General features: G+C 33.8%; 1 pseudogene; it reads left to right on the forward strand.

Annotated features, from left to right (window-relative positions):
* Positions 1–261: 261 nt before the first annotated feature.
* On the forward strand, positions 262–631 carry LOC141567336 (large ribosomal subunit protein eL42-like; annotated as a pseudogene).
* Positions 632–9,046: the final 8,415 nt, after the last annotated feature.

Genomic DNA, 9,046 nt, shown 5'->3' on the forward strand with positions numbered 1-9,046 from the left:
AATTCCTTTCTTATGCACAAAAAGCCACCAGACAGAATATATAAAAGAAGAAAAGAATTTTTTTACCGAAGAAAGATTAGTAGAAAATAAAATAACTAAAAATAAATCTAATAGGAAATAGTGTATTTATGAAGAACATATTTAAAACTCCTGAAGGATATAAAAAAAAGGAATGAAAAAATGGAAAGAGAGACTATGTTCTCGGTAGGATACTCTAATTCACAAATATATCCGGACTTCCCGTGTTAATTAATTTTTATGATGCCAATAAAAATACCATTAAAAAATAAAGCTAGAGCTTTCGTTGCTGCTAGTGCTCTCGCAAATGTGGTGAACGTTCCTAAAACCTGCTGGGCTTTCTGAAAGAATTGTGGCAAGCACCAGCTCTACAAGTGACACAGTACAAGAAGGACGTGGATGCTCTGTATGTGCAGGGAAAGTGGCGCTATGACAGAAGGCAGAGTGTTATGATGGACAGACTAAGCCTATTTTCTGCAAAAAGGCTAAAACTACAAAGAAGATTGTCCTGAGTCTTGAATGTGTTGAGCCCAAATGCAGATCTATTAAGAGATGCAAGCATTTTGAACTGGGAGGAGATAAGAAGAGAAAGGGCCAAGGGATCCAGTTCTAACCTTAATATTTTTATCACAAAGATATTAACATCTTGAGCATAAAAAAATAAAATAAAATAATAAAATAAAAGAAAGCTAGAAAAGCTGATAAAAGTTAATATGGAGGAAAACAAAGGATAACCAAGGAAAATTTTAATGAAATGGGCTTTGAGAGTGAACTAAGCCCTTCATATATGAAAAAAAATCATTAAAATGTTCTGATACTTATGAATAATAGGAAAACAAACCAGTTGGATAGAATTTCAGAAATAGATCCAAGTGCATATAAAAATATATTATAAAGATGGTGTCTTAAATCTATGAGAAATAAGTCGAAAGTTCCTTAAATGTGGATCCATGTGGCATGTCATATACCATACAAAATTTGAAAAGGATCAAAGATTTGGAGGTTACAATATGAAATAGTAAAAATAGTAGAAGAAAACATAGATTAATTGCATTATAACCTTCAAGAGAGGAAGAACGTTCTTTAACTCAAAATCCAGAAATCATAAAAGGTTGATAAATTGAATTGCATTTAAAGAAAAAGACCTATGCGTGAAAAATGAAATCACCATTAGCAACAATAAAGGACAAACAACAAAGTTGGGCTTATATACATATATATCTGATCTTATAGAAAAAGGACTAATTAATATCCCTAATTTATAATGCACTACAATTTGAATGCATATCAATAACCTTATAAAAATGAGCAAATCATATATACAGATATTTCATTTACAGAAAGTACTGTGTTTCCCCGAAAATACGACCTAGCCAGACCATCAGCCCTAATGTGTCTTTTGGAGCAAAAGTTAATATAAGGCCCGGTCTTGTTTTACTATAATATAAGGCTGGGTCTTTATAATACCATATCATATATCATATCATATCATATCATATCATATCATATCATATCATATCATATCATACTGGGTCTTATAATACAAGACCAGGTATAATATAATATAATATAATATAATATAATGTAATGTAATGTAATGTAATGTAATGTAATATAATGTAATGTAATGTAATATAATATAATACCAGGTCTTATATTAATTGTTGTTCCAAAAGACGCATTAGAGCTGATTGTCCAGCTAGGTTTTATTTTCAAGGAAACATGGTAAATATAAATGGCTTTAAAACACATGAGATGATGCTCAAGCTCACTTATAATATGAAAAATGTACATTAACATTACACTAGAATATCATTTTTAACCATTAAATTTACAAAAATTAAAAAAGTTTGATAGCACCTTTCATTTGCGAATGTGCTGGGACCAAATGTGGTGGGAATCGATACTCAAACCAGTATGATTTCTAAGGGTATTTGGCAATATTTGTCAAAATTATGAATACATCTACCTTTGACCCAGCAATCCCATTTCTACTACTGATTTCACAGATGTATATGTACAAAATAATATATGCAGATTGTTATTTATGCAAAATAATGCATGTAGCAGTTTTTATAATAGAAAATAATTAGAAATCACTTGGATATCCACCAGTAATAGACTAGTTAAATAATTATATATGTATATATATGAATATATATTTTCATTTATAGTATATATTTATATAATATATAAAAAATATAATGCATCTGTATAAAGGAATGGGGAAACATACTGTTATATGTATATATATGTATATGTAAAGTCACTCAAATGTTAAGGGTGTGTATGTGTATATATATTTTTATATTTATTTTTAGGTAAATGTGGTTTTCAAATGAGTGACTTTAAAAAGAAAAACGATGTATGTATATCATGCAACACTTTGTGCATAATGAGGAGCATAAGAATACCTGTGTTTGTGTGTATTCTGCTTGTATGTAAGTATAATAACATTGGCAGAAACACAAAAACTAGTAATAGAAGTTATCTGACAGGGTATGGGAATTGGACACATAAAGGCAGAGGTGGGAAGCAAGGCTTTTCATTGCATATCAGTTTATATATTTTTTTCACTTTGAACCACATAAGTGTAGTATTTACTTAGGAAAAAAAATCCTCAGTGAAAGAATAAATATAACAAGTAGAAAAATATTGAAGAACAGGGAGGAAATACCTCAAATAAATACCTCAACTGCAACAAGTACACTAAGGACATGTGTGAAACAGGAAAGGATAGAATCAGTCCCATAAGCTTTGGCATATTGGGCAGGCTGGGGATCAAAATCTTGTGTCCCACTGGCTGAATTTAGCACACATGTGGTTTTTCTGTTCAATACACTACTGTTTTAAAGAGTGAAACTTAGTATCAATGTGAGCCTGCACTTCCAGTTTGCTATGGTCACCAGCCATCTATTATTTTATACTAGATGCTGAAAAGCATTTGAGTTGTAATTTCTGCTGGTCACTTGTGACCAGATATTTTCATCATTGGCTGTAGAAACTATTAGCTTCTCCCAGTCAATCTCTAAGAGCCTTTCACTGGAGGAGAGCTGTGGCTTCTAGAACTCAAAGTTTTAGGTGATCCTCTACCCAAGGTGAGAGATCATCCTTTTGAACCTACTTCCTCAGAACTTAGGAGACCTGGGAAGGTTGTGAAGGAAAATCTGTGTTTTTTGACCTGTTTGTGAAAAGCTTTTCATAAAAGAACCAAATGTTCCCCTTAACATTTACTTAAAAAATTAGAAAATGCGTTAGTAACAGCCTTATCTCCCAGATTTGCACAGGAAAGGACAACATGACCTTTTAAATATTCTTTTTTAGTTAATTCTTAGGATCAAGATTGAGAAAAGCAATTGAGAATAAATATTGGAAAAAATATGACTGTTAAACAGCCAAACCTGGAACAGTGAGCCCCACAAAAGAGAAAGTAATTGATAGATGAATAATACAATGTGTAAAGATGTATTAGTGTTTTCATTATTTTGTACTATTTCTATTCAGTTGGAGCTGATTTCCATAGTAATATAGTTAGCTAAAAATCTGCCTTTGTATATAAGTCTCCACAGAAAAAGCAAATATGAAAATGGCAATTTTTAAAACAATATTCTGTTTTTTGTTTAATAAAACTAATGTTTTCAAATCTGCTTTTATTAAAACACAATAAATACCATCAATTTTTGACATGAAATCTCATTATATACTGTAAATATTTATCACTTTCTAGGGGGAAGATTATGCAGTAGATGACTTCTCATTGATTCACTCATAAAGCTGAGTTAGAAGTGAAGCTTCTTTTTATTTTCATAAAAATAAAAGAGACTCACAATTTGACATCCATTCCATTTGGACCAGCTAATCAGACAAAGCACAGATGGTGCACTTTTCAAGAGCTTTTTTTTTTTTTTTTCAGCATAAGAAAAATTTAAAAAGTAATGTTAATATAAAAACCTTCAAGGTAAAATAGACTGAAAGCACAATGCTATTGCAGAGATCAGTCCCTTTCTTGTTCTGGGAAGTTTTTCTTCCTAAATGTAAAGTTTTGGTATCAAGTATTCTATGTAAAGATAGGTAGACCTGTGTAATTTATGCTGTTGTATGTTTATAGATCTGAAGAGAAAATATTTAGAGTCAAATGATGGCTTAAAGTGGAACATAAGCCACATATATGGTCTCAATGTAAACAAGCCCAGGGCTCCTTGGGAACTGCCATGACTTGGTCATCAGTCAGATTTCTACAAACATAGACTCTTGGTTGTTGGTCATTGATGTGTACAAACATAGATTTGTGAGGTCCGACATAGTTCAGACCACTGCATCTAACCCATGATCCCATAATATAAAGTAAAACTTTTGGGATGAGGAAGATAGAAGACATGTCTTTCAGGAATTGGTGTTGGGAGTTAAGTACAAGCAAAGGACAGTGGCCAAGGACCCTGGAGTGAGTTCTCATCTCACACAAATAATTTGTAAGTCTGCTGCTCAGGCTGGGCTATTCACCCCTTTGCCTGGGTCTCAGTTTTTTAACCTGTAAAATGAAAGAGTTAAATTACATTTGTGATTCAACCTTTTTGTAAGATTGAACACTTTGATGAAATTTGCAAGTAAAGCAAGAGAGAACACATGGTCCAGAAAACAGTTGATAGTTAGTTGTTTAAGTAATGATGATAATGATGATGGTGATGATGATGAAAATGGTAATTAATATCTATTGAGCTATTTAATACCCGCCTAACAAATTTACATTACTTATACTATCCTTCCAAACATCTAAGATGTATTATGTAAAATAATTAAGGGAGTGTTTAAATGAGAAATGTCTAATCTTTGTATTTATCTAAAATTGGTGGATCAAGAAATAGAGATAGAAGAATTATTGAAGTTATGATATTAATAGAAAAATTAAAACTGAATTTATGAGAAATGTTATCTGGGAAATGGGGAGTATAAAGTCAGGAGATTGTTGTGTTTTCTCATAAACGCTTTTATACTACTTGATTTATTACTAAAGTGTGTGTTAACTTCATAAAAGAATAGTAGAAAAGATGAACAGAATAAACACAAAAAGACTGAAACTTAAGCCATTCAACAAAAGAAAGGGAAAAAAAGAGAAAGTGTTATAAATAGAAAATATTAAGTATTGTGACAGGAACAATGCCAATATCACAATAAATGTGAATATGATAAATTTCTCTATTAAGGTACAGATTCTGTGGTTACAAAGAATCCAGCTATTATAATTTGTAAATGACACACGGAAGTAGGCTCTTGATCTTTTTAGAGACACTTGGCTTTTTTGGACATCTTTCCTCTTTGGAGACTCTTCTTATTATAAGTCTCTTATCCACAGGGCCAGTATTCCCAGAATCCCCTGAAATTATGGCAGATATGTGTGACAAGATATGTTAATCAATGAATCTGCAAGACTAACTGGGAAGTGGAAAAGGGGCCCTCGATCTTTGGGCAAGTGTAATTGGATTTTCATAGGAATTAAGTACAGTCTGGCATCCAGCTTCCAATGGGGTATGTGGGATCTGGGTGTCTGTGCTGAATACAAGCAGCACTGTTTAGCCAATGCATTGTGGTTTAGTTTTTCCTGCTAAGCAAGTCTTGAGCCTGAGTATCTGATTGTTCTACATGCTCTGTGAGCTATCTAATACCCCTAACTAAATTTTTATTCTGCTTTAACTAACTAATTTCCAACTAGTGTTATTTTCATCGAAAAACCTCAAGATACATCTGAAAGTAAATGGTTTGGAAACAGCATGTAACAAGATGCTAAACTGGTTTTGGGTAAATCACTGAGACCATGAGTATTACATCCCAAGGTGAGGTGCTGAGTCAGGATGAAATATTCACAGAGGTGACCAAAATCCAACTATATGACCCTTACATCCCCTGCCCACAAGAAAGGTTTTGTACACCTGAAACTAATAATAATAAAAAAAAAATGTTTAAAAAAATCTTCATATTGCCAAAAAAAAAAAAAAAAAAAGAAAGAAAGAAAGGTATAAAAAGATTAGATTTAGAGATGAGATAAGTAGAGGATTTTTTGAGAAACCCATCCCACAAATGAAAAAGTTTTCAACAAGACCATTTGGAGAATTTACTATGTGAACCCCAAGAATTTAGGGGGCAAAATATATCTGATTCCATCCTGGGAAATATAAAAGGCAAGAGATGCATTTGTTAGATGCTCTGAAGATGGAGTAAAGGATCAGGGTTTGTAGTATGAAATTTATCAGAGAAAAGGATGTAGAAGTGTGTCCTGTGGTTCCAACTATAGGACATATGAAAGAGAGAGCTGGCATGGAACTATCATAGGTCTTATCCAAAGGGACCGTGGAGGGATGACAGACCATACACAGAGAAACTATGGCTATCACTGAATGCCTATAGTTCCAATAAGCAGGAAGTACCCAGCTAGAATACAGATGGATTTGTCCACATCAAAGAAAGTGTACCTACATTTAAGGTTTCTCCATACCTTTTTGTGGCTTGACAGCTCATTTATTTTTATGGTAAATTCTATCCCATATGACATAGCTTATCCAGTCCTCTATTAAAGGACTTTGTTACTTCCAGTTTGGGCAATTATGAATAAAGCTGCTATAAATATTTGTGTGCAGATTTTTGTGTGAAAATGTTTTCAACTCATTGGGAAAATGCCCAAGAAAGAAATCACTGGATTATATGGTTGGCCTATGTTTAGCTTTGTAAGAAACTGCCAAACTGTCTTTCAAAGTGGTTGTGTCATTTTGGATTCCCATGAGAGTTCCTGCTGCTCCACATCCTTGCCACCATTTGGTGTTGTCAGTGTTTGCATTTTAGCCATTTTAAAAGCTGTGTAATGGTATCTTTTTGTTGTTTAATTTGCAATTGCCTAATGACATATGATCTTTTATATCTTTTCATAAGTTTATTTGACATCTGTACATCGGTTTTTGGTGAGATGTGTATTCAGTTCTTTGCCCATGTTTTAATTGGGTTGTTTATATTTTCTTATTGGTGACTTTTAAGAGTTCTTCGTAGATTTTGGATACAAGATCCTTATCAGATGTTGGTTTTACAAGTATTTTCTCCCAGTCTGCAGCTTGTCTTTTTTATTCTCTTAACAATGTCTTTCATAGAGCAGAAAATATTTTCATTTGACTTAAGCCTGCCATCAATTTTTTTATTTCATAGCTTGTGTTTTTGGTGTTGTATCTAAAGTTCATCTTCATACTCAAGGCAGATTTTCTCCTATGTTATCTTCTAGAAGTTTTATACTTTTGCATTTTGTATTTAAGTCTATGATCCATTTTGTGCTCATTTTGGAAAGGTGTAAAATTTGTGTCATTTTTTCTCACATGGATGTTCATTTGTTTCAGTATTATTTGTTAAAAAGTTTATCATTTTTCCATTGAATTGCTTTTATTCCTTGCCAAAGACCAGTATGGCTATATTTGTGTGAATCTATTTCTGGGCTTTCTATTGTATTTCATTGATCTATTTGTCTATTATTTTGCCAGTACCACACTGTCTTAATTACTCTAGCTTTATAGTAAGTCTTGAACTCAGGTGTTAACCGTCTGCTGACTGTTTTGTTCTTCTTCCATATTGTGTTGGCTATCCTGGGTATTTTGCCTTTTAATATAAACTTTAGAATAAGTTTGTCAATATCCACAAAATGACTTGCTGGGATTTTATTTGGATTGTATTGATTCTTTAGATCATATTGGACATAACTGACATCTAACAATATTGAGTTTTCCTTTGCCTGCTGGATCTGTCAATCACTGATAGAGGAGTGTTCAAGTCTCCAACTATAATAGTAGGTTTGTCTGTTTCTCCCTGAAGTCTATCAGTTTTTGCCTCATATATTTTGATACTCTGTTATTAGGCTCAAACACATTTAGGATTATTATGCCTTCTTGTAGAATTGACCCTTTTATCATTATATAATGATACCTTATCCTTGAAACATTTCCTGCTTCGGAAATCTGCTTCATCTGCTATAATATGCACACTTCAGCTTCCTTTGATTAATATTAGCATGGTATATTGTTCTTCATCCTTGTATTGTTTTATTTTTTCACAGCACAATGAATTTTAATGTCACTCCTTTGGGGAAGGGAGGTCACACAACCCACTTTTGGAGATACCCCAAAGGTTTCTTGCTGGCGTAGGATACTGAAAGGCACGTGAAGTTGGTGACTCAAACCCCTTTGGGCTGGGGTGCGACAGAAGGTGGACAGGAAGGTGGTCTGGGGCAGATGGACAGAGCATGGGTGTGGGCTCAAGTTATTGTGGACAGAGCTCATTGGTCCTGCGTAGATGCTGTGTCATTGGAGGGCAGCCTGAGAGCTCAGGCTGGGTAGATATTGTTGTGGTGGCCTTCATCTACCCAGTGTTCCAGCTCACTTCTCTGGAAATAAAGCTGGGTCAGCTGTTAAGGAAGAGGCAAGTTCAGCATTTAATGAGAAAACACCACTAAAATTCAGCCAGAACTGTATTTTGGCAGCTGAAGGAGGATTCAGGATGCCATGTTGCCATTTTATGTGAACTTTAGTTGATTATAATAGATTATAATTCTATTAGCATCACATCTAAGAAAAATCTCTACCCTCTGTGTCACCATGACAATGCCCCCGCCTGACAGGAAGAAATGGTCAGCAAGGACCCGCCTAGGAATGCCTTCGATGCCACCTTTAAATCCCGAATATTCCACCATTCATTTTTAGTGTAATAAATTGCCAAACTCCACTTGTCTGCCGGGCAGCTGCTCTTCTCTGAGCCTGCCCGCTCTTTCCATCTTGAGAGCAGAGTATCCTTTTCTAATAAATCTACTTGCTTGGCTTATTCAGTATGTCCTTGAATTCTTTCCTAGGACAAACACTAAGAATCCCTTTTTCACCAACTGATCTTGTTCAGCCTTTTTGTTGTGAGGACATGGGTGATGACTTCTAAACTCTTTACATGTTAGACCAAGATGGTTTTATTAATGAATTCTACTAAACTTAAAACAACAGATTCCAATGGTATAAAA

This window comes from Rhinolophus sinicus, linkage group LG10 (assembly GCF_036562045.2).
Source record: "Rhinolophus sinicus isolate RSC01 linkage group LG10, ASM3656204v1, whole genome shotgun sequence".
In the NCBI taxonomy this organism is placed as follows: Eukaryota; Metazoa; Chordata; class Mammalia; order Chiroptera; family Rhinolophidae; genus Rhinolophus; species Rhinolophus sinicus.